Here is a 19,371-nt window from a genome sequence, read left to right as displayed (position 1 = left end):
AACCTTTTCTTCACTTATTATGATGCTGTTGATTGGTCCAGGTATGAAGATTTTTATTTTCTATTTACATTGAGTTGCAGTCCATATTGAAGACTTTGACCTTCATCACCAACTGCCTCAACTCTTGATATTCAGCAAGCAAGGTTGTGTCATCTGCATATTTCAGATTGCTAATGAGCCTTTCACAAATCCTGATACCATGGTTGTTGTTTTATTTATTTTTTCATATAGTACAGTTCCTCAGATATGTTCAGCATGCAGTCTCATGGACTTGTTTTAATTTTCTTAACCTTCCACCTAAACTTACATATAAGCAATTGATGGTCTGTTCCACAGTTGGATGCTGGCCTTGTCTTAGCTGATTGTATTGAACTTCTCCATCATCTCTCATCTAACCTACTCAATTAGATTCCTTTGTCTTCCATCTGGTAAAATCTGTTTGTGCGTATGTTGTATTAATATGTATTAATAACATATTAATATTCTCTATTATCTCTAGTCTCTACTATTCCTTGCCATGGTTACACAGACCTCACAGACAACATTCATGAATAAAGGGGTTATTAAGGAAGTTCACAAGTTGTAATGTCAGTGAGATGTTTGCCCAGGGTAGTTGTTTACCAGGGCAATAGCCAGAAGATGAAAGTAAACACCCAAGTTGATATAAAACCCATCACTGTGAGTCTCTAGGTGATGGACAAGGGTGTGCATATATTGGCTTGGACTTTGTTCTTGGTTCTTTAGGCTGTCTACTGAGAAGCAGGCTGGTTGGTCATGTAGTGTTTCTATTGCTCCTTATTGAGGAAATGCCATGCCACTTTGCCCAGTGGCTAGACAGTTTTAAAGTCCCATCGGCAATGTATAAAGGTTCCAAGCCCACCACACTCTCTTCAGCATTTATTATTTTCTGTTTGTGGGTTTAAAAAAAACATTTTCTATCACTGCTGGTATGATGTAGTATATCATCATTATGATTTGGGTCACTTGAATGGCTAGTGATTGGTTGCCTGGATGTCTTCTTCGATGAGCTGTCTGATCATGCCCTATACCTATCTTTAAGTTGTGTTGTTTGTTTTTTCTTGTTGTAGGTATTGCAGTGTTCTCTAGATTTCAGAGCTTACCCCCTTCTTGCTATTGTGAGAAATGTTTAGTGTCGAATTTTTATCAGTATATGTTACAAATATATTTCAGGTCGGCTAATAAATGATCAGCAGAGCAATAAATTCCCCAAAGGGCATACGACTCCATTGGAAACCCCAAGCCAATGGCATTCAGCTCAACTTCAGTGGGTCAGCAAATGTAGTCTGATGAATGAAGTGGCCAGAGGCCCCCACTCCAGTGAGCCCCAGCCTGAAGGCACTCAGCTCCACTTCCCCAGGGAAGAGCTCAGAGGCATCCTACTCTGCAAGCCAGCCTCCTGCACCAAAGCACTCAGCAAGACCAAGGAGAGGTAGCATGCGCTTCCCGAACCTTCCCAGCACACAGAAGATCCCATCGTGGGGTTGATTATATTACGTTAGATCACATGGTGGGAGAATGCTGGCCCAGGCAAGGTGACACTAAAGCCTAACGATCACAGATGGTAAGAGCTGAATTTCATTAACATATGTATTCCTCTGGCTTCCAGATCATATGTGCCACTCTTACACCAGAGGTGGAGGGATTAGAGGCGATTTAGAACATCATTTGTCTGATAAATAAGTCGAATGTGTAAACATATGGATATGTAATAGGATAACTTAGTAATTTTTTCTTGGTACCTCAGAAGTTATGACCGATTTTGGGGATGGGGAGCAAGTCTCTCAAGAAAATAGAAATTGCATCCTTCTAAAACTTGTCTTTGGCCATGTATGCCTTACGCTGGTCTCTAAAGAACGCGGGCCATTTCCCCACTGCATCCCTTTAGCTTAAGGACCCAGCAAAGAAGACTTTTTGGAGGGCAGAGTAACATTTAAGTGAATCCAGATCTATTTATAGCTCATAGAAAAGATCCATGAATGTTTCAATGATGACACTTAGGAATTGGGGTTGCAATTTTATAGCCTGCTGCTTTTCCACCAAAAGGTCGTTGCAATTTCTAAAGGCAACCTTGTAAGAGCGCGGTTCCCTGTGTGCAGAATACTCATGAAACCATCTGTGACTACTAAAGTTTGAGAAAGAAGGGGACTCAGACTTTCAGGAATATGCTTGCCGTAAGCTTGCCAGAGTCTTCTTAGGCAATACTCTGTTTGCTCAGAGGACCTTGCGCCTAATTGTAACAACCTGTCAGTATCACAGGACTCAACGAGCATCAATCATTTCTGTCAACAGCAAAGAGGGATGGCTGTGGGACTCTTCTATCATTAGAGAAAGATGTCCTCACATGAAAAAACGTTATCCACAGCGGGCTGGGAACACATCGCATTCCAGAAAAGCCGAGGGCCAGACGATAATTTGTACCCCCTTCCATACTTTGGGCTGGGGCTTTCTATTTTTCATCTCATGCAGTTCCACGTGCACAGCAAAACATTGTGTAACCATCATCAGTCTTGGCTGCCACATCCCCTGGACGGTTTAAAGGGACCAACGCTATTCACAGTTGGGTGTCTGGTGGCGCCTGCATCCTTGTGGCCTTGGCAGGGACACAATAGTGTGGAACGGGGTTGGAGCTGGCCTGTTTTCAAACGTGTTCCGTTCAAACCCATAACAATCTTTCCTTAAGACTTTTTGTGTCCTTTCCCAAAGTGAATGCAGAGATTGCTCTATTTGAACAGGGTTTTTTTTCCCCCATTTCCTATTGCAGTCCTCATTTCTTAGTGGATTTGCATTACATACAGTTTGGGCTCTTGGAGACTTCAGGCACGATTTCTAGTGGCCTGGGAGTTAAACTGGGCCACTTTGGGTTAGTTACTGGACAGACTCTTTATCTGTAAATTGGCAAAGCGCCGCCCCCCGCCCCCCAGTGAGGCAAATGGTTTATAATAGACTGCTAACTTCCTAACCCAGAAGGTTGGTGGTTCAAAACCCGCCAAGCCGCGCCCAGACGAAAGGCCGGATACTCCGGTGTTGTAAAAGGGCGTAGACAAGAAGACCCTATGGAACTCCGGTCTGCTCCGCAACACGTGGCTCCTCTCCTGGTCACAGTGGCCTAAGAGCAGGGTTTTCTTTGGAAAGAACTGAACCCCGCAGCCACTTTGCAAGCAAACTTTTAAAGCAAACCCAATTTAAGCCCTTGCTTTGCCACTACTTCTTCATTGTTATTTCATCTCTGAGCCTCTGGTTCGTTCTGCTGTCCACGAAGCCGGTCCCGGCTACCAGCGGCCCTGGGCTAGGATCCCATGCTACAGGCCAAGCTCAGCAAAGGGAGCCCTTGCACTTGACAGCTCCAGAGACCCTGACAATAGCCCTGGCTGGGCTGATGGACTTAGGCTGTCACTGTTGGAGAAAGGCGCCCAAGAGACCGTCAGAGGCCGGCCCCCCTGCCTGTGTGGGGCAGCACCCCCCCTCCCCCCACCCTCCTGGACCGGACCCGGCGCCGCCTCGCTCCACCCCTGCGTGGCCGGGACGAATCCGGGCGGCGGGTTCCAGGCGGTGGCGCAGGGCCGAGCCCCACTGGCCCTGCCCCACTCCCTCCCTCCGCGCCTTCAGTCCCCAGAGCCCGTCTAGACCGCGCAGGTGCCCGCCCGCGGCCGCCTGGCCCTGCAGGTAGGAGATGCGCTGCGGCCCCGCGCGCTGGGCTCCCGCCGGAGCCCGCTTTCCATTGCCCGCCCGCCCCCCCCCCCCCCCCAGGCTCCTCCAGCCGGCCGCTCCCCGCCCAACTTGGCCGGGACCTTGGCAGCCCCGGCGGCTGCGGGCGCCAGCACTGTGGCCGCGCCGGGCGGGGCCGCCTCCTGGGGCCTCCGCGGGCCTCCAGCCACGCCGTCGGGCCTAACTTCTGCGGAGCGGGGGACACAACTTCCGCGCCCACTTCTGTCCGCGGGCAGCAGGCGCCCCAGCGCAGAGCACCGCTGGGCGCCGGGGTGTGGGTGTGGGAGGGGTGCGGACCGGCAGGGTGACCCTGTCGGAGAAGGCGACACCCACATGACTCTGTAGGAGATGTCTGTGCAGGACTTGGGTCGAGTTGTGTTATTTTCATACAGATATCGTGGTTGGAGTTCATGTTGATGAAGGTGCGCAGCCAACCCAGTTTACCTCTAGCTGTGCGCGCAGGTGGCATTTACTTTTGGAACCTTCTAAAGCGCTTCAGCCGGAGCTGTCAGGACTACCCGGTCACCTCGGAGTCACCCTGAAGCTTTGGGTGCTGCTGGTGTGGTTTTTGAGAGTTGGTCCCTTCGTCAAACGTTCTGGCGTGGGAGCTGAAATCTTGTGGGGATTAGTATTTGCGAATCGACATCAATCACTTTTTTGGAGAATGAACTTGGAATGAAAAGAAAGGGAGGAAAAACAAGTTAGAAGTCATCCGACTCTAAAACGAATCATGGTGTAACTAATGCAATTCCATATAGACCACAAAGCAATTTGGGGTTAGTATTCATAATTCATATTCAGAAATCACATTTAAGCAATTTACAACAATGGTGCACACAAGGGGGCTTCAGAAGTGTGTGTGTGTGTGTGTGTGTGTGTGTGTGTGTGTGTGTGTGTGAAAAATCCATGATCTTTCCATTCAAAATTTCCATCAACGTGTGCAACCTCTTGGTGTGGTTCTGTGATCACAGTGAATCATAGACAGTAGCAAGGACGTCTGTGGATGTGTAGTCTGGTGTGACGCCGTGCGTTACAGCGCAGGGTGAAACCCACTGTGGGGGTGTCCACAGCAGCCTGCAACTCCCTTCTTCCCGGAGCCTGTGCTACCGCATGTCTGCTGTTCCCAGTCCGTTCATGCGCCCTTGGCTCTTCCTGGAGCTGCTGGTGGCTGACTAAAGGCCCGGTACCCTCTGTGAGCTGTGGGATGTCAGGAGGGCAGGTAAGATGGCATCAGCAAGTGCTGTTTCCCAGGCTCCCAGCCAGCCAGATGCACTGCTCTGGGCCCCTGGCCACACGGCTGCAGTGCCCAGGGCTCGGGGTGTGAGGAAACCAGATGGGGTGGGGTGCAAGACGCCGGCAGCAGGCATGTGTTAAGGGGCTCAAAGTATTGGAAACACATGTTCCAGGAGCTCCCCACTCCACGCCCCAGTCAGGATTTGAGATGCCCTTCGGAGCTCCCCTCAGCTGTTGCTGCCTTCTCTTAACCTCGGTTGTGGCCTTTTAAAAACTGCCTCTGCGAAACGTTATATGCCAAGTACATTCTCAAGGACCAGCCAATGACTACATTTGATCATTCTTCATCTTTCTAGAACGGGCAGTTTGCAGTTCTGTGAACGTTACCAGCTAGGCCGCCCATTTCAGTTTAGGTAATAACCCTTTGTGGTCCTTAAGACGAGGTGCCCAGAGAGCTTGGTGGTGAGTTGACTGGGGTTAATTATGGTGGAGTCCTGACAACTGAAGTGAATAACAAGCGTTTATGGGTTTTTTCTCTCTCTTTCTCTTACAGTTTTTAAACTTTATAGTTTGAACTGTTATCAAATGCCGCCTGTACACACTAGTATTTGCATAAAAATCTAAATCAGCATTGTGTGCTTTGTTACATACCTAAAAGGAATTTCTGCACAACCTTTGTTATTTTAACTTATTTATCAGCTTCTATGCGGTTTCCTCAGGATCCCTGTACAAGTCTCAATTCATATAAAATTGATAGCTGAGGCTTTGGGAGAAAATGCGTCTTTATAGTGTTTGTGCCCAGGTCACAGTACCTGGGAACTGAGGGATGAGAGTCGTATGTGCCGTGGAGGCTTGCTGACTCACTGATTAGTGACCAGGTGAGACTGTGCTCCCAGGAAAGCTGCGTGGTTATTTTGTGTATGCTTTTTTCTTAAACATCATAGTTTAAAGTTAAGAATCTGTCACCCACCCCCTCAGGATTGTAATGATATTCTTTGAATGATAATGATCTTGTTGCAGGTTTAAGTTGTCTCACGCAGTGTGAAGAAATCCTCCTTGTGCCATTTAGCGAAATGCCCTTTCACTGAGGAAAGGCAAAGCTCTATCTACTAGGTTTAGTACACCACATCTCCCTCAAGAACGTTCTAATACATGGTTATTTAAATTTGCATCCGAAGGCACTGTGAAGTTTAGCTTTCAAGGGGAGACACAGGTAAGGGGGTTATGATTACAGGATGGTTACCTCCCCTGACGTGCTAAGTGAAAAAGACACCAGGGCTTTACTTCCTCCACTAAAACCGAAGCACTTATCTAAATGAAGCGTGGGGCTCGGTTTGTGGGACTTTTTAGCAACCAAACATTTTCTTTGAGCTCACTGTTGAGTGTAGCAATTTCCCGCCCACTCCAATTATTTACTGAAAATGGATGCTAGAAGACCAAGCGTGTAAGATATGGCTCTTTAAACTTGGAGTGAGGCTGAGTCACTGTGTTTGTGAGAGAAGCGGTAGCCAAGTAAGGTCTGTTTTATGTTTGCAGTCCACTAGCACCACACAGTAAAATGTATTCTTCCGTCGGGGTGTGGTTAAGCATTGTAGAGTTAAAATAGGAAGTCATAACCTGGCTTTCCCCCACGCCTCTCGCATATCTGATTAGGAAGGGGCTCGCACAATGGTATCCTACGCTGCATTTCAATTTGTTAGTTTCTCCAACTTGACAGTCCAATGTCAAATCTGGATTCCAGATGTTTCAGTGGACATTATGTAAGCGTTACATAATGTCGTGGCTTCTCCCCACCCCCTTTCTGTTGTAAAACTTTTTTTTAAAGTTCTAAAAAAGTTATTCTGTTGCATCAGTAAAAGAATAAAATGACTTACTTACTTATTTAACATACATGTAAGTGACGTTTATTCATAATTCAACGCCATCCTACCAGGTCTGTTTTACAAGCGTGAACACATTTAATCCTCAAAACAACCCTATGCAGTAGGTAATCTTCTTATAAACAGTCCTAGATGAGGCTCTTTGAGGCACATGAAGCCACATGCTTGGCAAATGGCGGGCCTGGGACCCCGTCCTGGACATTCTGAAGCCAGGGCCCCAGGCCCTCGCCCATCAGCTGCTCCCAAGGCTTTCTAGTCCCTTCTGATCCTTGTCCTCTGGCGTAAATATTGCGGATTGTAGTACAATTCAGGCCATCAACTCAACTCCCTCATGTTTGCAAAGGTGAAACAAGGGGTGTGCCGGGATGTGTGGGGCAGGGGACCCCCAGCTGAACCAGGCCTGGTCTCCTGATGGCGAGGAGGAGAGATGGGGCTCATGAAAGGGGTGGGGCAGCCAAAGTCTGTGTTTCGGAGCAGAGCATGTGTCTGCCCATCGGAAAGCGTCTCCGTGCGGTAGTCAGTGTTGTGCCCATAGCCAGAGCTGCTTGCTTAAATAAGGGTCCCGGTTGTGTCCTTGGCAGACAGTGGAGTGGGTTGTGGTTGATGCTGGGGCTCAGGAGATCTTCCTCCCTTCCCAGATGGCTGCTGATGCCTGTGACCCTGGTCTCCCCTCTAGTGAGAGAAATATTTCAATCTTCTCACACACACCCCCTCATAAAACCCCAAAACTTTTTGGATGTAAAGTTGGGAACCTTTGGGAAACCTCTCATGAACAAAAAAACCAGCCCAAAGCAACATGGACTTACAAATAACCTTGTTGACGTGATTCTTTGGTTGGAAGAGAGACTTGTACATTTTATATTAAGAACAGGAAAAGGGAAGATTTGTACTCACCTGTGCTGCTTCCCCCCTAAAATAGCCTTTTCCGGGTAGCTTGTCTGGATGAGGGACACTGAGGCGGAAACACGGAGAAAGGGAAGGAGGCAAGAAACAAGTGCAGAGGGAAGAGCCAGAGGGAGGGGTAGGGGGCGCAGGGCCAGAAGACGGGGTTTACAGCACTTGCCAGTTCTTTATAAAGAGCCTTCCAGATTCAAAATGCCTTTTGAATGTCAAAAGTGGTTGAAAATGATCTTTCGTTGACCTTGAAGTGATCTTACTGTTGCCTGCCAAACAAGCAAAAACACCCCAACCCGTTGCCACGGAGCTGATTCACGGTGACTAAATCACTAAGCGCGGAGGCAGTGGGATGCCAGGCCCACGGACCCTTACTTGGTGGTCTGTGCATAGAAGACAAGCACTCTGGCGCTGTCTCCACGGCTTCCCCATTTGGGCCGAGTGTAGGATGCCCCTGTCATCACTGGGTTCACAGTGGTGCTGTTTACTAGCCTGCCTTCCCTGCAAGAGGCAAAGACTGTGCTTTTGTTCCGTTTGTGTCACCAGTGTTCATTGTGCTCTGTAGCTGTGAGCTGCATGAAAGGGTACATTTAATGGATGGAGGATGATGGGGCGATCCATTTTATTTGCAATACATCATCTGCATTTTTGTATTCTTGTTGAGATGAAAATCTCAGCCCTTTACTGTTGTGAAGTAAAAGAGTGCAAGGTAGGTAAAGGCACATAATTGGATGATGAACATATATTTTTTAGTAATGACAGAATTGGGATGTCAAAAAGATTTTGTACAGAGAGGGTGGTGACGGGAAGAATCCAGCCAATATCCTATAACCCTACGGGAGGAGGGGCACCTGTTAGGATAATGTAGGTTTTAAATATTTCAGAGATAGGAGCATGGAACAGAGCCGTTATCCCCAACTCACATCTTAAGCCCAAACCTGCTGCCATCTTTCCTGGAAATTCTGGGTGAGGCTGCGGTGACTGAGCAGGGCAGGACGGTGAGATAGGTAAGGAGCAGGTGGGTCTCCCAGAGTGCTCACTGGGAGATGTAATGCCTTCAAGCCCGGGCATAGCAACCATAGAGCTTGAGTTCAGATCCTGAGGGCACTGATGTGGTGTGGCCGAAAACAAGTTACTGAAAGCTCAATGCCATCCAGGGGAAAGGAAGTGAGTGTTAATAAACCCAGGGACATGGGAATAACAAGTGATCTAAAATCAATGGCGAGGAGGGTATAGGAAGCCTGATACGGCTTGATCAAGGGCAATATAACCGAGTGGAATTACTGAAACCCAAATGAAGGTGATGCTCACCTTCCTGATATGGTTGCTGAAGACAAAGTGGGTGCATAAGCAAATGTGGTGAAGAAAGTTGATGGTGCCCGACTATCAAAAGATATAGCATCTGGGGTCTTAAAGGCTTGAAAATAAACAAGTGACTGTTTAGCTGAGAAGTAACAAAGCCCACATGGAAGAAGCACACCAGCATCAAAGAACAAAAAAATCATATCTTTGTGAATGAGGGAGAGTGTGGTGTAGAGACCCAAAGCCCATCTGTAGGCAACTGGACATCCACTTACAGAAGGGTCTCGGGGAGGAGACAAGCCAATCAGGGTAGAGTATAGCAATGATGAAACATAAAACTTTCCTCTAGTTCTTTAATGCTTTCTCTCCCCCCACCCCACCCCCCACTATCATGATCCCAATTGTACCTTACAAATCCGGCTAAACCAGAAGGTGTACTCTGGTACAGATAAGAGCTGGAAATATAGGGATTCCTGGACAAATAAGCCCTTCAGGACCAATAATGAGAGTAGTGATACCAGGAGGGTAAGGGGAAGGTGGGGGAGAAAGAGGGAAACTGATGACACTGATCTACATATAACCCCCTCCCTGGGGGACAGACAACAGAAAAGTGGGTGAAGGGAGACATCGGACAGTGTAAGACTTGGCAAAATAATAATAATTGATAAATTATCAAGGGTTCGGGAGGGAGGGAGGATGGGTGGGGAGGGAGGTGAAAAATGAGGAGCTGCTACCAAGGACTCAAGTAGAAAGAAAATGTTTAGGGAATGATGATGGCAACAAATGTACAAATGTGCTTGACACAATGGATGGATGGATGGATGGATTTTGATAAGAATTGTGTGAGCCCCTAATAAAGTGATTAAAAAAAAACTCAATGCCATCAAGTTGATTCTGACTCATAGTGACCCTATTGAACAGATAGAGCTGCCTCTGTGGGTTTCTGAGACTGTAAGCAACTCGTTACCAGAGTAGAATGCCTCATCTGTCTTCCACAAAGCAGCTAGTGGTTTCGAACTGCTGACTGTGCGGTTACCCACTACAAAACCAGGGTTCAGCGAAGTTACTTTCTGGGGATAAATGGGATCAAGTAGAAAGAAAATGTTTTGAAAAAAATGATGACAACATACGTAAAGATTTGTTTGACAAAATGGATAAATGTTTGGATTATGGTAAGAACTGTAAGAGCCCCCAATAAAATAATATAAAAAATTTTAAAAGAAAACAAACTAATACTCTTCTGACAGAAGTGGCATGAAAACCAAAACATACTTGGAACATAGAAAATACATGGGAAGTGTTAGGATCCCTCCACATATCCACTGTCCCAAATCCAGAGGGATTAGAGCAGGAGTACAGTGAGATTAGTTTTAGAACAGACTAGAATGAGTGAAAGAGAGTCTTAGTGAGGTGCTGTGGAGGAGGGAGCTAATCAGTGTGCCTGGGAGGTTTCTTGGGTGCGAATGGGTTCCCTGAACTCCCAATGGTGAGAAGCCATAGGAAGGCTTTTGGTAACAAAGCTGGTTACACCCAGAGAGGATGAACTGTATGCCTCTGGGAATTATACTTTCAGGTTCTGTTTTGTCATTTTCCAGATAATTTGATCTCATGAAATTCTCCATGTTTTCAGCTTAGTAGTGAATAGGGGAAACACCCATCACTTCTATTTACCAATAGGTGGGTGTGTAGACTTGTATTTTAAAACATATTTAGAATTAAGAAGCAACAGAGTGTACTCTCAATGTACAACTGAACTAGCACAAGACATGCGCCATTGGAAAGGCGCTTCTGCGGTGGCCTTTCGTAGCTTCCCTTGAAGCAGGAGGAAGACATGAACTTCATAAGGGTGTGGATCACCCATGTCACAGGGCCTGAGCTCCTGCCTTCTATGCAGGGGACCAGGTCCAATTCCTGAACGACGCACCTCTAGGAATCAAGGTTTAGCCATCTCTTCTGCAGGTCCACCAGCAGAAAGCAGGCAGATGGCAGATGGTGCTGTTGAGTATGAGTTGCCATGAGTGGGAAGTTGGCTCCACGTCGGCAAACCTCAGCAATGCGTGCGCATGTGAATCCTGGATGGAAGTACAGCGTGTTGGTCAACAGTCTAGACTAGCCATTTAACAAAGCCATTACACATTTTTGTGGTTACTGTTCCCCATCCTTACCCTCCAGGGTCCTTTTTCTGAATAAATTCTGCCATGAGTTCTCAATGTGCGAGGCATTTAGAGCCAGCGCTGTTCTGGCGGGTTCCCAGATGGAGGACAGTGAGTCATTCTCCTCCCCTCTCTTCCCATCAGTTGCTGGAACGTAGGGCTCCGAAGAGCAGATGCAAAGTGCTGCCGAACACTCAGTATGGAGAAGAGAAGATGAAGAACCAAAGAGCAGGAGAAGAAAAGGGGCAGCCAATCGTGTGTGTGTGTGTGTGTGTGTGTGTGTGTGTGTGTGTGTGTGTGTGTGCTTGGTCATTATGGTGCTGGAACTGAGACATACCGAGAGCTCACTTTTTAATTGTTGGGAGTTTTGTGAACCAGTTGTTAAATCTAGCTGTTACTAAAAAGTAAATGATGTAATGTTTAGGCTCTAAACTCACATTAATTAAATATTATTGGAAACAAAGATAATAAATACTTGAACCTATGGATGACAGTGGAAACCCCAAACCCATTAGCAGGGTCCCCACATGGATTAAGCGTCCTGTGAATTCCTCAAACCGCAGTCCTGGGACGTGAACAGCCTTGCTAGGGGGCGGGGGGCATTGTTAAGACAGAGCATCACCTCCTCACTTGATCTCTCCTTTGACCTGTTTTTAAATTGTTTCAGTTTTTTTTATAGTTTCTGCTTTCTTTAATATTTCTCTAATATTTTCTTTCCCACTTTCAACCTTTTGAGGTTTTTCTGCTTTGCTTTATCACTTCTTTTATTTCTCCCTTGTTTTTGTGTTGTATGACTTTCTTTGAAACCCAGGATAGGTAGATCTATAGAAATAGTAATTAGATTAGTAATTACCTCGGGGCATGGCAGGGGAGGCTGCGGGAACGGGGAGGGGGCCAGAAGACGGGGAGCTAACAGTGAGTTTAAGAAAGAAGAGAGAAAGAAGTAAGTGTTCTGAAATGGATTGTGGTTCTGATGGCCAACTCTTCTTGATATGACTGAAGGATTAATTTGTACGATATGTGACTCATATGTCAATAACATGATTAAAGACGAAATAGCGAAACCATCACCTCTCATTTACTATGATCTGTGTTCTTGAGGCTATTTGTATTGGTTGAATTTGATTGATAGATGAATGATGCCCTACTGGGCATCTCTTTCAAGTTCTCACTTAATGACCTCACACTGCTGGTTTGGAATCAGCCTCAGTGAGAATATTGAGCCCAGGAGGCTTGGCCTAACACAGTTATGGCTTCTTTCTAATTCTCAGCCAGCTGGTAAACAGTTATCAAGGGCATGTGCCTATCCACGCTGTCACAGCTTCTCCACCGCCCGTCTTTCACATTGAACCCAGCTTTCTTCCTGTCACTGGCGCGGGAGCTCTGAATTGGGGGGCCGCTCTCTCAGCAAAAGGAGCACGCCGGGTTGTGAAGCGTTCTGATCTCTTATTTACTCTCAGTCGGTAAGGCTGTGCCAAATGTTTTATCTCTCAACCGTGCTTAACCCTTGGTGGTGTTCTTTTGTGGAAACAGGGTTTGTCTCGTTAACTATTAGTTCCATTGGAATTAACTGTTCCCTCCCTCCACCCCCTCGAAGTTCCTTCCATCCCAACTCCAAAATCTTAATAGTTCTATGGTCTGGCTGAACACATCAACTTGGTAACGTGTTAACCCCCCAGGCTCCACCTGGTAAATTAAGATACCTGGGGAGGGGTATCAAAGAGCATTTTTGAAGAATCCCACTCAACCCCTTCTGTGGGTTCACTGCCCTGTCTGGGTGCCACGTACACTTTGCTTGGCATCAGTCAGCCGGGCTGCTGTATCCTGATGACACTGCCTGGGACCTTGGTTTTTTAAGTCTGGCTTCAAGTTTGGGTTGTGTAGGTCTTGGAAACCAGAGGCTGGCTCTTTGCCTCATCAGCCTGTCTCAAGGCAGAGCCTAGATTCCTACCCAAGGGGACGATTCTGTGTGGCAGAGACAGATAGCAGGTGTGCTGGGCTTGATGTCTTCGCGAGCTTCTGCCTGAGCGCAGTACAAGTGGGTGTTCACCTTTCTGAGTGACAGTTGCTCACCTCTGGTGCTGGCAGAAGTGTGCCGTGTTCATGACAGCGCTTCCTTGCTGTGGGTCAAGGACCACTTGTTGGGATCAAGGACCACTCTCACCTAACGGGGATTAGCAACAACAGCTTCCTATGTGAATGCTAGCTTTCATGTGTTGAGATCTCATGAAGACTTGACTCTGTGTCCTCATTTTCCCTGTTGGTGAGCAATCTGTGACAATGGGTCAGTTACACATGACAGTAATGTAAAATACATGTGGTTGACTGTGGAAAATTCCTGTTTCTCCCCCTACCCCTTTTATTTTCACCCCTTCCAGGGGTGTTTTTAGCAAGTGTGTGTGAGTGTGAGTGTGTACACACATCACTTTGTGGGACAGTTCAAGGCTTGAAATGTATGTCAGAGGAGATGTTTGATCTAACTAGACAGTTAGCATATACACAGTGAACTAGTTGGTGCTAACTAAAAGGTTGGAAGTGTGTGTCCACCCAGAGACACACTGGAAGACGAGCCTGCGGATCCACATCTGAACCGTCAACTGTAGAAACCCCTGTGGAGCAGAATCCTACCCTGACATGCATGGTGCCGCCAGTGGTTGGCATTGTAGCAATGGCAACCAGAGGTCGTGGTGGCTGTGGTTGTGGATCTCACCAGAAGACATGGGATAACTCTGATGGGTGTTGAAGGAATTGCTGCAGCTCTGTTCCCAGGGAAATCAACAAGGCTGGCCAAACCCAAATTCGCTGCCATCAAGTCAATGCTGACTCACAAGTGACCCCTGTGGGTTTTTGAGACTGTACCTGTTTACGGGAGTAGATAGTCCGGTCTTGGAGCTGCTAGTGGATTTGAACTGCCAGCCACGTGGATTGCAGCCCAATGTGTAACCACTATGCAACCAGGGCTCAATAAGGCTGGCAGTGAAACCTTTTCCTTGTATTTGCAGCGTCTCTGACTAAGCTGGAGAGTTTACTGAACAGTCTTCTAGTGTCAACACACATGTGCTGGTGAGTGTAGGAGATGGGCACTCCTACACAGAGCTTATGACCTTGTGTCGTGATGGTGGTGTGGGCAGTGACTCACTGATCCTGGGGGAGGAGGCAGGGCTGAATGGGCAACAGAGTCCTTCCTCCAGGGCCATCCGAGGTAGGCTGGGCTTTGGCAGTGATAAGATCCTTTAGTTTTTCTTGATAGGGATTTTCAAGTTGTTCTGTTTCAGGGACAGGCGGGGTGGTGGTGGGGCTGGGGGTTGGGGGAATGATTCCAGAGATGTTGAGAGTAGAGTTCTTCTGGAATTCCTCCTTCTCCACATTTTTATTTGTTTGTGTGACTTGTCCTTCTTCTTGAAAAAAAAAAATCATTTCATTGGGGGCCCGTACATCTCTTATTACAACCCATCCGTCCATTGTGTCAGGCACATTTGTTGCCATCATCATTCTCAAAACATTTGCTTTCTACTTGAACCCTTGCTATCAGCTTCTCATATTTTCCCCTCTCTCCCCAGCCCCCACTCCCTCATGAACGCTTGATAATCGATCAATTATTATTATTTTGTCGTGTTTTACACTGACGGATATCTCCCTTCACCCACTTTTCTGTGGTCAATCCCCCTGGGAGGGGGTTATATGTAGATCAGTGTGATCAGTTTCCCCTGTCTCCAAACCATCTTCCCCTTAACCTCCTGGTATGACTACTCTCAATATTGGTCCTGAGGGCTTTATCTGTCCTGGAATCCCTGTGTTTCCAACTCTTATCTGTATCAGTGCATGCTCTGGTCTAGCCAGATTTATAAGGTAGAATTGGGGTCATGATAGTGGTGGGGGAGGAAGCATTAAAGAACTAGAGGAAAGTTGTATATTTCATTGCTGCTATACTGCACCCTGACTGGCTTGTCTCCTCCCTGCAACCCTTTTGTAAGGGGATGTCCAGTTGTCTACAGACGGGCTTTATGTCTCCAATATGCACCCCCCCACACACACACATTGATATGATTTTTTGTTCTGGGTCTTTGATGTCTGACACCTGCTCCTATCAACAACTCGTGATCTCACAGGCTGCTGTGCTTCATCCATGTGGGCTTTGTTGCTTCTGAGCTAAATGACCGCTTGTTTACCTTCAAGTTTTTAAGGCCCTAGATGCTATATCTTTTGATAGCCAGGCTCCATCAGCTTTCTTCACCACATTTGCTTATGCACCCATTTTGTCTTCAGCAATCGTGTCGGGAAGGTGAGCATCGTTGAATGCCAGTTTAGTAGAACAAAATATTCTTGCATTGAGGGAGTACTTGAGTGGAGACCCAATGTCCATCTGCTACCTTAATACTAAACCTATAAATATTTGTACATATATCTATTCCCCCATTGTCACATATAAATACATTTACATATGTACATGCCTGTATTTAGACCTCTATAAATGCCTTTTGTTGCCTAGTTTTTTGTGTGTATTTCCTTTTACTTTCCTCTTGTCTTACTATCATGTTCAGCCTTCATTTGGGTTTCAGTAGTTCCTCTCGGTTACATTGCCCTTGATCAAACCCTACCAGGCCTCCCACACCCTCTTCGCCATCGATTTTAGATCACTTGTTGTTCCCTTGACCCTGGAGTTGTTAACACCCATTTCCTTTCCCCCACTTCCCCCTCTCTCATGTCCCTCTGGAACCATCAGTCTACTGTTTTCTTCTTCAGATTTTTTATTTCACATATCTTATCTAGATAGACCTGCAGAGATAATAATATGCATGAAAACAAGACAGAGCAAAACAAAGCAACAAAAGAAAGCAAACCACCACCACAACAAAGCCAACGACAAGAAAAAAAAAGCCTATAAACAGTTCAAGGCCTGTTTGTTGACTTTTAGGAGTGTTTTCTGCTGGAGTCTTATGGGGTGCTACGCCCTGGCCCCAAGGTCTATTTTTGGTATTTCCTGGGGACTTCGTTGCTCTGTTCCCCTTGCTGTTCTGTTGCGTGCCCTTAGTGTTTTGCTTCATGTGGTGGGGTCAGATTGGGCACAATTCCTGCACTGTGTCTCGTGTTGTCCCCCGTAGCACTATGGGTCAGAGAGGGACGATGTGTCTTGTAGTGGGTTCGGTCCTATGGTCATCGCTCTGCATTGGCTGCTCTGAGCAGGAATACAGTCCTCAGGGCTTGGTGGACCAGGATGTACTCCACTCTCTCTTCCTCCCACTTCATTTGCTCCCCTCTCCTTCTCCACATTCTAATGACATCTTACTAGAAAACCTGTTTATTCTATTTGGCCTTTAAAAAATATTTTAATGTTAGCTTTATAAAAAATTTGAAAAGAGAATACAGAGTTCTCATGTTTCTCATACATAGTTCACTCTATTCTAATCATACATGAGTTTGGTATGAATGAAGTCTATTTAAACACCAATGTGTCATTAATAAAGTCAAGACAATATTTGACTTTCACTAGTTCTTCCCTACTGTCCTTCTTTCATGCCAAGACTCCACCCAGGAAACCACACTGCATGCATTCAGTTGTCCTGTCTCCCTGGATGCTCTTGGCTCTGATAGTTCCCCAGGCTTTCCTCCTCCTTTTATCGCCGTGACAGTTTTGAGGGATACGGGCCAGGCGTATTATGCCACTCATCTCAGTCGTGATTAGACTGGATTCCGGCTTCGGAGGAGGAGGAGCACAGAGGTGAAGTGCCAGTTTCATCACTTTGTGTCAAAAGTTCATCCTATGAACATAGCTTGTCCCTGTTGATGTTCACCTTGATCATCTGACGGAGGTAGTGTGATCGGGTTTCTCCACTGTAAGTCCACCGACTCATAGCGACCCTACAGGACAGAGAAGAACTGCTCCATGGGGTCCCAGCGCTACAGATCCTCACAGATGCAGACAGACTGCCATGTCCTTCCCCTCCTCCACAGCGACTCCTGTTTCCCCCTTTTCACCCCTGTGTTCTTTAGGAGGAAGTCCCTGTACACCCTGATGGGGGTGTGAAGTTAGGCTCCACCTCCTGCAGGGGGAGTATTGACATACACTGTTTGGAAATCTGCACCAGTTTCCCTTCTAAGTGGAAGGGAATTTATCTATTCTCATCCATTTATTTATTCAATCATTTATTTATATCAGCATGAACTCATGGAGGTTTGTTTATACTTTGGGTTATTATCTAGTGCTGCATTATTTATTTGTATTGGGCTTTAAAATGATTTTATTTGAACAAAGGTTTCTGCTTTTATGGTTAGAGAACTACTGTTCTGTATTCTTGAAAAAAAAAGTTTCCCCTTTCTACTGTATTTCCCTTCTTCCCCTCCCCTTCCCCCTCCCCCCTCTTTCTTCTCTCCCCCTCCCTCCCTCCCTCCCTCTCTGCTTCTGTCTCTCTCCCCCATCATTCCTTAGGGGAGAGCAGTAAATAAGAAGTAAATTAGCATTTAGGATTTAATTTTGCTTTCTGTGCCTTTTCCACGGAACCCTGGTAGTGCTTGACTTTGTGCTCTTCTGCTCCCTGAAAAGGCAGCAGCCAGAGCTCAGGGCTACTCTTGGAGGAAAGATGTGGCGGTCAGTTTCCACGACGATGTGCAGCCTTGGGGCAGTTCTACCCCATCCTAGAGAGAGCACCATCATGTGCTGGCATCAACTCAATAGCAATGGGGCTTTCTTTATGTCTTTAAAGAAGTCAAACGTGTATTTATGTTTGGTGTGTGTGTGTGGGGGTGGTGGTGGTGTTGGTGTTTGGTAGCGATAAAAAGACATTTCCCCCCTCCTGACCCCTTCACTGAATGCTGAGCTTGTGCTCAGCACTGAAAATGATTGCTGAGTTCACCTAGAGGAGTTGATTGTCTTTTCAAAAGAATGCAGGAAGTTTAATAACAGAGATTTGGGAATACACTCCTTCCCTCAGATTTTCCTTTAAATAAGCAACTTGAAATGCTGCTATGCTTCCTTTCTTAACTTCTGCAAGTTGGCATCCGTCTTACGTGGACTCGAGTCTTATTGGGCTTTCTGATTTCTAAGATGAGTCTTCCTGGTGCAAGTGTTTTTTCTGAAAAAGAATACCGTAAATGGGTATGTCTAAACTTAATCGCTCATCTCTTTCTAAAGTGCCTGGCAGTGGAACTTCTGGTGACTTCTGACTTGCTTACCACCAGGTCTGGCATAGAAGAGGGGGATCACCCTCATGGGAGCAAACATTGCCTTGGTCTTTTTTAAAATTACATTAGAAATTCGTTTTAGGATTTTATCAAATAATTTTAGCCCGAGGTCTTGTGCTTCTCAGACCATCTTGTTTCGGCATCAATGTGCAAGCATCAAAACACTTCAGAGGGTCGTTTTAGTCACAGACAACTTCCTTTTAAAATTTGTTTTCAAAGTTTTGAGTAGATGCTTCTAGTCCGAGTCCACATGACCTGACCAAATGGCCCAGAAAACTTCCGCGGAACCAGCTGTTGGTTTTCAACTTTGCACTAGGGTGCGTTGCCCACGTAGCCTCGTGCTGATGGTCATGAGGACACAGTGCTCCCCTGGGACATTTCCTAGCAGGAATGAAGCTATAATTGGCTTTCCTAGCTTGGGGGTTGGGGAAGTCATCCATATTGTACTCTAGGAAGGGTCCCCAGAAGCAGATTTGAGGCTACAGGTCAACTCACTTGTGGGAGCTAGGCATTGGAATCTGGCCAGCCTGGCCTAGAGTGCTTACTGTTGCAATTAAATAAAGGATAACTGTTAATTAGTAATATGTTGAGGGGTCATTATTGTACTGCATGGCAATTAAACACAAATTAAGCATCAAAGCTAAGCACTTCACACAATGGACTGTAATTAGGATTATTTTAACCCAGCCAGAGCACAATTTTAATTCTCACTCTTTCTCAGTTAAAATCAGGATTAGGGCTTCATTAGGCTCCTGCTGACACTGTCTCCTGGTTTCATCCAGCATATATTTTCCAATATTTGTTCACTCACTAGTTGGTACTCCGGTGACTTCTGTGCAACACGGTCTCATTCTACTCCGATTCCCCGGAGCCAAGCATGCAGGAAGGCTGTGAAGCCACCCATAATTCAAAATGACCATCAGCTCAATGAGCTGGGATGGCCAGAAAAGATAAGCATAGTTTATTTCTCTTTTTTGCCACGAGACACAAACCACACTAAGTCT

The 19,371-nt window shown here is 46.3% G+C and overlaps 1 protein-coding gene across 1 annotated transcript in view; it reads left to right on the top strand.

Annotated features, from left to right (window-relative positions):
* Positions 1-3,550: 3,550 nt before the first annotated feature.
* The window catches only part of PLD1 (phospholipase D1), a 227,444-nt gene continuing 211,623 nt past the window's right edge, over positions 3,551-19,371 (top strand). Inside the window, exon 1 of the mRNA XM_075547028.1 lies at positions 3,551-3,684. The gene's annotated coding sequence lies outside the window, so the exon portion shown is untranslated. The remainder of the gene's footprint in view (positions 3,685-19,371) is intronic.

Source organism: Tenrec ecaudatus, chromosome 4 (assembly GCF_050624435.1).
Source record: "Tenrec ecaudatus isolate mTenEca1 chromosome 4, mTenEca1.hap1, whole genome shotgun sequence".
NCBI lineage: Eukaryota > Metazoa > Chordata > Mammalia > Afrosoricida > Tenrecidae > Tenrec > Tenrec ecaudatus.
The sequence above is the reverse complement of the archived record's forward strand: the minus strand, read 5'-3'. Positions and strand labels throughout refer to the sequence as shown.